We start from the raw sequence: 12,688 nt of genomic DNA on the forward strand, positions 1-12,688 counted from the left end.
TTTCCTTGGGGATTGTCATCCAGTACAGCATTGGCACGATGTTATGAAGGAGGAGACCCAGGAGAGTAGACCGGTTTTTAAGATCATGTGTTTGGTTTGGTACACTTTCTGGGGTGCGGAAATAAGGTGCTTTATTTCTGTGAAATTAACATTTAAAAAAATCTCAACAACACATAGTGAAGTTTCTTAAAGACCTTTGTTTCTATTTTGAGGGTCCTTGCCTCTGGACGGCACAGCTTGTTTTCTAGATTTATAATGCAATCTCTTATTTTCAGTTCTTGAATAATGTAAGAAGCAGGTAAGTTACTCTAAGAAGAGCCTTGCTTTTTCTTTTCACAGTAGCAGCAACTGCTGCCACTGCTGGCGTCATTGTTATTCACGTACAAGGATATAGCTGAAAAGACCAACTCATGATCAAGCAAGAATAACAGTGAATAAAAAAAGTGTTACAGCGAAATTTAATCAGAAAATGTAAAAATAATCCTTTTTGAAAAATGAGTGAAATTTTTCTTCTCAACATTTACTCTAAAATGTACATAACTTCACTACATATTAAAAGACTGATTTTTACCTTGACATTTTCTTTTTTCCGTTACTTGTGATTTTGCCAAAATTACATATGAGAACAATGAAAATCCTATAGCTGATGAGCTGAAGATTCTAAGGCACTGAGAAAACTACAACCACATTTCTTCTTGAAACAGATAGCATAGCAGTGATTTAACATTCCCCCATTAGCTAGATTCTGGTTAACGGTACACTACAGACCTACTGCTATGAAGAACAGATGTTGGCAGATGTTTAGCCTTTTGTGAAATGAAGCAGATTTAACAAGTGTTATGTGCCTGAATTAAAATTGTGAGGGCACTTGGCCCGTTTCCCAAGGTTTCTCAGTGCTTTTATGGAACGGATTAGTATCAGTCAACTTGACTCTTCATAGAAGAAAGTGGCAAATCATAGAGTGGTCCCCAAACACAGGATCATGATCCAACATGTGGAGGGCAAAATATCTCTTGTATTTCAAATTTTTTTATGTAACCCAAATATAGTTGGAGTGCATCATGAATATATGGCATAAAATCTGTCTCGTCTATTAGAGAGTCACCAGATGCTTTTTACCTTGTACCAGATCGTTCCCAGTAACATCCACTCTCCATAACGTGCTTCAGAGGGGGATTTTACCACTGATGCTATCCGTCGCATCTAATGAGACCCAATCATAAGAAAATTAAGATGTACTTTGTGAAGAAATAATTTCAGTGTGTTTTAGAACAGAATGTTCTTGGATTTGCACAAAAAATAACTTGTTTAAGAAATGTATATGTGGCCATAAGCAGTAAAAATAAATGACAAGATGACAGCATTTCAGTAGGTAGATTTGACACTTATGTGAAATAGTTTATATTTACTCTAGTCAAATCATCTGCAAGTGGAAAACAAAATAGCCGAAACCTTGAATGACGTTTTCTACAGTTAGTTATGCTTATGTGTTTTAAGATGAGAAGGCATTTTAGATCACATTTCACAAAATTCTATGTAGACGTTGAGACCTCCAAGGGCATTTGATGAAATACTTTTTGTTATTTGTGTGGAAGCATGGAGGAATGGAGCAATTAATAAAGATAGCTTTTGTTGAAAGTCTAAATTAGTCACATTATGTTCTTTTTTTAAAGAAAATCAGGTTAAATCTCAGGAGTCCCCATTTATTTTATATCCACTTCTGAATATGTTGCCATATTCATATCCATAACTATTGACAATGTAAGCCTGTATGTATACACCCTTATATGCAATCTTATAAGAATAGTCATCTCAGGGCTGGCCCGGTGGCGCAGCGGTTAAGTGTGCACGTTCCACTTCTCGGCGACCCAGGGTTCACCGGTTCGGATCCTTGGTGCGGACCTGGCACCTCTTGGCACACCATGCCGTGGTAGGCATCCCACATATAAAGTAGAGGAAGATGGGCACGGATGTTAGCTCAGGGCCAGGCTTCCTCAGCCAAAAAAGAGGAGGACTGGCAGTAGTTAGCTCAGGGCTTATCTTCCTCAAAAAAACACAAAAGAATAGTCATCTCAGGGTCCCGGAATTTGAGCATTGAATATATCTTTAGAATTCATGTTATCTGTTTTTCTTATTTTACACATGAGATGGCAAAACTGTGTTTTAAACCAGAATACACACCTTAACATTGATTATAACAACTACAATAAGCTACCTTTTTTTGAGTATTCATTATATTTTGGTTGCTTTACATTCAATTTTCTGATTTTTGAGAGCAAACTGAAAGAAACAAGCAAGTTTATTAACTTGCCCAAGTTCACATAGCCATTTAATATCTGAGCTGGCATGTTTGAACTTGGGCCCATGTGACTCACATCAGCTCATTCTACCACACCACAATGGCCCTTCTCATGGTGCTGTCGTTAGAATGAAAGGTAAATAGTGCTCGGTCATTTTTTCACGTTAGAGTTTTTCCATGTTTCCACTTAGATAGCAGTGTTATCTAAAGGAGAGTTTGAAGGTAAGCAAAACTGGGAGGAAGGCAAACTTTTACTTTATATTTTCCATCTCTACCTTCTATGGCCATATCATGCCACATTATTCTGCATCTTCCTCCTTCTCTAGACATCCTGGGCCTGCATGGGGGCTCTGGTGACCCAGGTTCCTTGACTTCTGGGTGCCATCAAAGTGCCGTCTCTTGGCAATAATGTTTAGTATTTCCCTTTTTTCTCTCCAAAACCCTTGCTCCCTTATTAAACTTTACCTTTTTCATGACAGGAGACTCTGGAGATTGACTCTAATTTCTAAAATGACAGTTGACAAATTACTCCTCATACAAGGGCTAATAACTGTTACAGCTTTAAGGGCTGTGTCCTTTCCAAAGGCATATGCATTTTAACAGGAGAGTTACAAAGTTATTTTAAAAATGCTGTAACCCTTTAAGGATGGGATCTATGAGACCATAGCAAGCATTTAAGGGAGAGATTTGTGGGGAGACGAAACATTTGTCAGATACCTTAAATCTGAGTGCATTTGCAAGGAAAGCTAACTTGTTTTTTGTTTTTAAAAAAATACTAATAAGATAATTGACACTAGCCCTTGTGGTCCAGTAGTTAAGATTTGGCGCTCTCACCACCACAGCCTGGGTTTGTTTTCTGGCAGGGAACCACACCATCTGTCTGTTGGTTGTCAAAGTGTGGTGGCTGTGTGTTGCTGTGATGCTGAAAGCTATGCCACCAGTATTTCAAATATCAGTAAGGTCATCCATAGTGGATAGTTTCATTGGAGCTTCTAGACTAAGACACACTAGGAAGAAGGACCTGGCCACCCACTTCTGAAAAATTGGGCATGAAACCCATATGAATAACACTGGAGCATTGTCTGATATAGCACCAGAAGGTGAGAGGATGGCATGAAAGACTGGGACAGGGTGCCGTTGTGCTGTACACAGCGTCGCTAGGAGTCAGAATTGACTCAACAGCACTAACAACAAGAAAGAAAATTAATGTCAAATAAATCTAACATACAATATTATTTCCAAAGCAAGCGATGGAAAAAAATCATTAAAATCACAATATGTTAAAGAAAATAACAATCATAAGGTTAAACTTTATATTTAAATATGTATTTGTAATAGCAGTATGTTGAAAGATATAACCAATAAGGACATTAACCTGTAGGTCTATCTGACACATGAACCAAAAGTTGAACAGCAAAAGAACACCGTTTTCATTAGCATCAGTGAAGGAAGATAAGAACTGATTGCAAGGAAATAGAACTGTAGTTTAATTTTAAGGAAGTGGCTTTATGGAATGATAAGAATGAAGATTTTTTCCTCTTTTTTATTATTAACGTTTAATTGCATAAAGTCGTTCTGTTATCCTTTTGTTTAACAACCTATTGTTAATCTGTCACATAAAATTAATAACGCAGAGATGAAAATCCTGTCACTACAAACCAAGTGATTGGAATTATGCTGTAAACATGGTTAATATCCACCTACAAGAAAAAATTTGAGTATTCTCCAAGAAAGTGATTCTCAGTCACAAGTGCTCTATGCAAGAAAAATTAAACCAGACCCTCTGAGCTTGGTCCATACACTGATTTTTTTGAAGTCTGTCAAGTTGATTCTAAAGATAGAATTGACAAATCGGCCTAGGATATGTAGATGACAGGATATGTAGGGGCACTGATATGTAGAGATCTGTAACTTATAGTTTGATAAATATTACTGGTACTTGCCAGTATTTCTAGATCTTTTCCTATTCTTGGACAGATAGACGGATTATCTGTTGAACTTGGTCAAAGCTGTCTGACTTGCTTCAGTCAATAAAATAAGAGTGGTGGCACTTAAAATTATGAGTCTCCATGCTTCTTTTCCCCTGCTTACATGAACCCTGAAGCATTGTGTTAAAAAAGAGGTGCCATAAGAATGCCTAGATTTCAGAATTACCTCATGAATGTTAACTGTCTGTCTGCCTTTGCACGAAAGAGAAATGAACCTTCGCGATGTTAAACCACTGAGATTTTCGTGCTGTTTGCTAATTAATGCAACATAACCTAGCCTTCTCTCTGACACACATGGCTCCAGGTGTCCATGACCCTCTTCCTCCAACTTTGTTTTCTTTACCTCCTTTATAATAGAGTGCCTTTCTTATCTCCAAGAGCAGTCTGCCAATTTTTATAATGTAAGGTACATGAGGAAAAGGAGTGTTTCTTATGTTGTTTGCTTTTGGTTCTGTTTCTTTGTTTCACTCATATATCCCAAGTATTTGGGTGGATTTGGATCTAATAAATATGTTTTGAATGAATGAATGTGCTTTGTATCTCATTGCCGCCTTAGTCTCAGAAATTTCTCTCTTCCATTAGCATTTGAAATCGACATATTTCTTTGACCCAAGCTGTTGCACCATCTCTCCCATCCATTCATAGCCAAATGCTGATGTCATGTACTTACCTTTCACTACCTTTACAACCCACTAAAAACCCATCCCTAACACTCTATTAAACTTTTAGAAAATATGTCAATAATTATTTTTTTAAATGATACAAAGGACACCTTGTTCAGTCTTCGTCTTACTTAGTCTTGCCCAGCAGGGATCAATGCTAATGATCACTCTCTCTTGACACATTCTCCTCCTTTGACTGTCAAAACACTGTCCTTGTTATCATCCTCACCTCTAGAGGGAACTCCTCTGCTTTCTTTCCAGGTTTCTCCTCCTCTACCCGTCAATTAAATGTTAGAATTCCTCAAGACTCAACCTTCAGCTGTTTCTCTCTTCAGGCTATATCCTCTTTGTAGGCAATTTGACTAGAGGCAATTACTCCAGAATTCATTTTTCCAGCCCATATCTCTCCATGGAGTTCAATATTTACATATTCACTCATCCATCCAAGGTTTATTGAACTTTGAGTGTTTGAAAGACACTATTATAAGCACTGGAGGCACACAGAATTATAAGACTGGCCACATCTTGTTATGGTGCTTGGAGCATAGTGGAAGAAACTGAAGCTTATTTCAGCTGTGACTATTACATTTATGATGTAATTATTTGTGATATTCTTTCCCCTCCATTGTAACATAAGTGCCTCAAAAGCAGAGACCATATCTGACTTTTTTCACCATTATGTTTTCACTTGCCATAGAGTGCCTGGTAGGAGCTCAGTGACTATTTGTTGAATTAATGAATGACTGAGTGAGTGCACAAATAATTGATATTCATATTTTACATGAAAGATTGGTTTTGTCTTATTGTTTACCTGCCTCTGAATAAATCTATTTCACCCTTTTGTATTTGCTATTTAACTACACAGCTACATAAACTAAGAAATACAATTTCGAATCTTGCCTCAGTTCCAGCTAGAGTTGTGTATTAAAAATATCAGCCATATCGTCTTCAGATGTAAAATAAGATATAAAGACCAGTAATAATACAAAAGGTGAAAATTGTAGAAGTCCTTTGATACTTTTATTCGAGAATTCCAGAGGACTTTATAAATGTTTTTAGTTGTCTTTATTTCTCTAAGTGAAAACTCTTATTTGGAAATGACCACGAGAGTTCAGGTTGAAATTTATGCACTCCAGCCACAAGATAGCATTCCTTTGATGTATATGAGGTATTCTCTAAATCTTAGTTCTGCTTAGATGCTAAAAGAAAGATTCTGAATTTACAAGTACTAATTTTTTTTCGGTGGAGTTGGTATTTTCAGGTTAAAATGGTGTTGCCAATATTTAAAGGAACTCTTGCCCTACTATATTTCCATTCCTCTGACCACAAATTCAGCACCACCCCTATGGCTGTGTAGGTTGTGCACCACACAGAACCATTTGTCCAAGAGGCAAGTGTGGGTTGAAATTAGTTCACAGAATGTGTGAGAAGGCGTCTGATTTCCATGGGTCACTAAATTTTAAGACCTACTCCTAAAGTGTTTTGTCTTAGTCTCTGACTCTACAATTGACTTAAAAATCCCTGAAACCCATTGTGTATCCAGCATATCTAGCGCTCCCAACAGAAAAGCCGATAAAGGGAACTACCTTATACTGCAATGTATCCATTCTGGCATACCCTGGTCTAAATTAATATCCATGAGTGGATTTTAAAAGTTCAGGAGACTCCTCAAGGTAGTGAGGGCTCTCTGGTGCTTTAAATTGTGAACTGACGTTATAGCCATAGGAACACATCTATCCTGGGAATTCTTGACACACGACCTGGGAAGTTTTCACATCCCCTGTGGGTTCCATGCATGGAAATTAAAAACAAACAAATAAGAAAGAAAACCCATGTGGCTTTTAATGGTAAGACATTGCTGTTTTGTAGCTACTGTAAAATTGTTATTTGTATAGAATATCAGATGCAATGTTTAAATCTGGATTTACAGTTATACCATATTTGTCAATCTGGCTTATCTTGTCACTTAAAGTCTCCAGGCAGAGGTTTGTATGTCATTTAGGGAAGGTGAAAAACAGTAAAGAAAAAATCATTTTAACAAAACCAGTGAAGAATTGTTTTTAGAATCATTTAGGCTTGTACCAAAACCAAGAGATTTTCAGGAAATCAGCATTATTTATTCTTTACGTACTGCCGTTTACCTTTTGAAGTACAGGAAATCTACTTGATTACATTAGGGAAAATCTATTATCTATAGAAAAAAATGACTAACAGTCAACTTAGAATGTTGATTTTAAAGAATTGGAACAATTCAGCTTACTGGTTCTTGAAGTGTGACGTGTGCCAGTGACATTACCATAACTTTTTTCTTATTTGGAAAGGGAGCGACACTTTTCATAAAATTGCATCTTCATATACAGTTGTAAAAACACAGGTTCACATTTAAATATCTTATATTATGTACTACTTTGTCCATAAACTTTATACCAAAGTTTCCTTTTTAAGTTTTTTAAAAAAGTTTTCAGTATATTCACAGAGTCATGTAACCATCACCACACCAATTTGAGAACGTTTTCATCACTCCAAAAAGAAATTCCATACCCATTAGCAGTCATTCCCCATTTCACCCCAAATCGTGCAGCCGTAAGCAGTTACTAATCTATTTTCTGCATCTATAGTTTGAGGATGGTTTTTTTGGCTATAAGATTCTTGGTTGACAGTTTTGCTGTTTTCAGTTCTTTGAATATGCCACCCCAGTCTTCTGACCTTCACTGTTTCTGATTACAAGTCAGATGTTAATCATATTTGGGTTTCTTTGTAGGTGACAAGTTATTTCCTCTTGTGCTGTGAAAAGTTTCTCTTTGTCTTTGTCTTTCAGTATGTTTTCTATGATGTGCCTGGGTGTGGTTCTTTTTGTGTTTGTGTTACTCTAGTATAGGTGCCTGACAATGTTTTTTTGATTGTAACAAAAATGCTTAACATTAAGCTTTTGATTACTGAGGCATCCATTTCAGAGATGTACATCTTGAATAAACAAATTGCCAGCTACACAACTAGATAAACATCACGTTCACCTTTTAGAAAGCCCTGGGTGACCTAGATAACTGACTGCTGGAGTGATCCTATGTCTCCCTTCCCAGTTCAATTCCTGCTTTTATGTTTTAAATTCACTAATAAAGAGTGAACCTATGAAACTCCAAATACTGCCCTGTCTATCACAATAAAGGCAGAACCCCAATTCTATGCTTGTTCTTTCTCTCTCTCTACCCGCAACCTCACTGTGTGGCCCCGCATATACCATGTATCTTCTTGAACCTGTAAGTAATAAACCTTGCTTTTTCAAAGTTCCCTGATAGTTGTTGCTGAGCTGTGTCTTGCAGTTATAATAAGAACCACAAGGGCCAGTCCAGACACAACATTGTCTCCAGTCAGGGAAATGTCTGTGGGGACTGCTGCAAGTATTACAGGCCCAGGTGAGTGCCCCCAGGCATTCCCAGCTGATAGCATCACTGTGATAGGCTGAGACCAACACAAAACAATTACTTGGAGTTCATTGAGCTTCTTGGATGTTTAGATTAATGTTTTCCACTAATTGGGACATTTTCAGTCATTATTCTTCTAATATTTTTTCTTCTCCTTTTTCTCTCGACTCTGCTGCTGGTATTTCCATTATGTACGTGTTGGTGCATTTAATGGTGTCCTATATTTCTCTGAGGCTCTGTTCGTTTTTTTTTCCCATCCTTTTTTCTCTCTGTTCTTCAGATTGTATAATCTCTATTGATTTATCTTGGTAAGTCATTTTCTTTGATTCTTTCTTACGCTCTTTCAAATCAATAGATTCTCTCTATTGTGGGATAGATACTGATTTTTTTCCTTTGCGTTAATGTGCTTTTCAAGTGCAATATTTCCATTTGGTTCTTTATTTGCTATTTGATGTAACATTGTCTTCATGTCTTCCTTTTCTTCTTTAAGTCTGGTTCCTTTTGGTTCTTTAAACATGTTTATAATGGCTTCTTTGAAGCCTGGGTCAATTAAATGTGACATCTGGGCCCTCTCACAGTTTCTGTTGCCTGCTGTTTTTCCTGTGTTTGGGTCACACTTTCCTGTTTTTTTGCATGTTTCCCAATTTTTTCCTGAAAGTAGGCATTTTATTAATATATTACAGTAATTTGGAAACTGATTCCCCTCTTTCATCTTTGATATTTGTTATGTTGCTGTTTGTTTATTTATTTAATGTCTTGATGTATTTATTTCCTAACAGCACATGGTTTTAATCACTACTTTGTATAATTTCATGTCTATTAAGAAAGCTGAGAAAAGAAGGGAAAGCAAGTATATATTTATAGAGTTTTTTGTATTAAACTTCTTATTTACCATTTTGGGTTCTCTTCATTTGCTCCTGTAGATTTGCATTACCATCTGGTGTCATTTACTTACTCCAATACAGCTTTCTTCCCGCTTACCTCCTTTGTGGTGTTATTTTAAAATTCATTACATTTCTGTATGTTATAGTTCCAACAATACAATTATGAACACATTGTTTTACACAATCACAAACCTGGTGGATTAAAACAAAACAAATTTATTATCTTATGTTTGGAGAACAGAAGTCCAAAATGATTTTCCATGGGCTAAAATAAGGGTGAGAGCTGGGCTGCTTTCCTTCTGGAGCTTCAAGAGGAGAACCTATTTCCTTTCTTTTTCCAGCTTCTAGATTTGGCCACAGTTTTTGACTTGTGTTCCCCTTCTATCTTCAAAGCCAACAATAACTAGTCAAGTCTTTCTCATATTGCATCACTCTAACACTAACTTTACTGCCTTTCTCCCATATAATAAGGACCCTTGTTATTTCATTGGGCCCACCTGAATAATCTAGGAGACTCTCCCCATCTCAAATCAACTGATCAGCGACCTTAATTCTATCTGCAAACTTAATGTTTTTCTGCAATGTAAACTAACATATTCACAGTTTCCAGCAATTAGGATAAGGTCCTCTTTGGGGAGCCATTATTCTGCATACCATACTTATCTCTGAAGTCACTCACCGGAGGAAGCAGCTTTGGGCATGTGTGCAATCACCCTGGATGACATTATTTTGCATACTGGAAAACAGTGGTCCATAAATGTCAAGAATCTTTTTGAATGTCCTATAGGTATTTATCAGCAGAGCTCACAACTAAAAACTAATTATTTTGAGTCTCAGTTCAGTGCATATTTTTCCTCATCAATCTACCATCCAGATATTTCCAAGTGAGCATTATAATGATGATGGCTATATAGATTCATCTTTCTCCATGAAGCGAATGGTGTTATTAATACAACTGTATATATGTGGACACGTGCACTTGTTAGACAAAGGACTGTCACGACTAAATCTATTCACGCTCTAAATGACAAAATATTTGTTTCAAAGGAAATTTTTCCACTGTGTTGAGTATTATTGGTTGATAAGTGAATTTGGAAATGATTTATAAAGAGATAAAGTTAAATTTATAGCTGTTTGCTCTGATCACAATGTGTTCTGAATATATTCCAAGAATTGTGATGCCATCTGGGTTAATTTGTACTGAGGTAATAAAGTCATTACAAGGCTGTCAGAAAATGGCTGTCTCTCTAGAGAATTATGAGAAAGGAGATCAAATTTCAAGACACTGAGTACTTTCTAGACTCTGATTTTGTCATGACCACAAAATCTAATGTTTAACAGTTATTTAATAGTTTTGTTTTTTGTGATAAATTAGATGGATGGGCACCTTTAGAAATTTTCATATTGTTTTCCATTGCAATTCATCTGTAAAATGTTGTAGTGTTTAATTATGAGAATAGGAATTTTACCTAAGATGCTAAATGCCAGGATGTATTGTCCAGATCAGCAGTAATAGTTACATATTCTTAACATTTGTTAATTTTATAAAAATAGACTCAAATAGTTTTTGTTCAGTACTAAATGGAAAATGGAGAACTTTTTAAGTACTGCATCGCTTATCATGGACTAGCTTCACAGCAACTGAATGAGTTCTTAAATTTAAAAACAACACACATGTGTAGCTTAAGCAGCGTATAAAGATAACATACAGTGAATAAATCAGGGCTATCAATATCAAGATCTGATATATGAAGTAAAAGAAGGAAAATAAGAGCTAGAGCTAGTACCAAAGGAGAATAAATCTATTTAGAGACAGAATTTTAAATGAGTTGGAGGGTCTAAAAGGAGAGGTGAAAGAGTCAAATTGTTTTAGATGAAAGATGCTACAAAGAACAACAACCAGACAGTCACATGAATGTATGAGAGGACAGAGAAAAGACCAATGTTGTATAAGCTTTAGTTTAATTGGTAGATCTTTAATGTATTAACCATGAAAGTTGATTTTTAGAGATACTAGTGCCTAGCTCTTTTTTTTTTTAATATTTCTTTTTGTTAGGAAAGATGCGCTCTGAGCTAACATCTGTTGCCAATCTTCCTCTCTTTTTCATTCCCCCCAAAGCCTCAGTAGATAGCTGTATATTTCAGTTGAAAGTCCTTCTAGTTCTTCTATGTGAGCTGCTGCCATAGCATGGCTACTGACAGACCAGTGGTGTGGCTCCATGCCTGGGAACCAAGCCCTGGCTGCCAAAGTGGAGCATACGAGACTTTAACTGCTAGGCCATCAGGGCTGGCTCTAGCGCCTAGTTCTTGAAGTTGATGCTTTCATAACTGAAAGAGCTATTGAAATAGGAAAGATTCATCATTGTTTTTTATTTTTATTGCAAAGACCAAAGCCTTTCAAGTGGAACCTGAAGATATACTGAAATTCTAATGGTTGTGCCATGTGTCTGGAACTTATATAAGATGATGTGTAAACTTTCTACAGGTTTGCTGCCTCTTGATGCAAAAATAATATCTGTCCACCAAAATAGTGAATGGTTACTATGAAGGATACTAAGGGAAAAGGCAGAATCTTTAATCACTAGAATTCCAAAGCTTACTTTCTTCTGAGGATGCTGAGCATAAGAAAATAAAGGATGTATATTCGGCATATTTGGTTATGAATGATTGTGGGGGAAAAAAGATTATTTAATATCTACCTTAACTTATGCATGATCCTACCATTCATATTGCAGACTCACAAATAATCAAGATAATGGGTAAGCATGACTGTCCAGCATGGAAACAAAGGCCAGTAAAATACTTCCATGGTTTAAAATCCTTGCAGAAATGCAAAAAAGATCTTTACTTTGTTTGATATGTTTCTTTGAATTTGCGCTATGTAGCAGACCTCTCAAAGATGAACAGGTTTTTTTGTATTAACCAAATAAATGATCAATAGGAAATTTAGAAAAATTTGTGTAGGATCATTTGTGCAGGATCATTTGTGCAAGATCTGAGCACATAAGTGAGGATCCTGATTAGGACAGCACACTCACTTTTCATGGTCTAGTTAAACTTGTCAAGGTAACTGGTTTAACAGCTTAAGCCTGAGCAATCTTCAGAGAATAGCTGCTTTGTATCATCTTATGGCTAAAGCTGATGTGTTTTATATAATCTTTAATATTAGAGATAGAAGAGACCTGAGAGATAATCTAGACAAATTAATATACGATTTGTAATAGGTAATATTTTTTAATAAATAATCCGGTACCTGAATTTGTCAATAAATTGATTTTATTAAATTAAATCATAGTGATTTCAAGTTTAATCTGGTAATAAAATAATTCTTACTTATTTGCATATATTTGAATGACAGAGAAAAAGAGGGAGATTTATAGTTAACATGGAAGAAATTGAGTAGATATTATCCATAAGAAAGTAAACACCGTCT

The sequence above is a fragment of the Equus quagga genome, chromosome 4 (genome assembly GCF_021613505.1).
Source record: "Equus quagga isolate Etosha38 chromosome 4, UCLA_HA_Equagga_1.0, whole genome shotgun sequence".
NCBI lineage: Eukaryota > Metazoa > Chordata > Mammalia > Perissodactyla > Equidae > Equus > Equus quagga.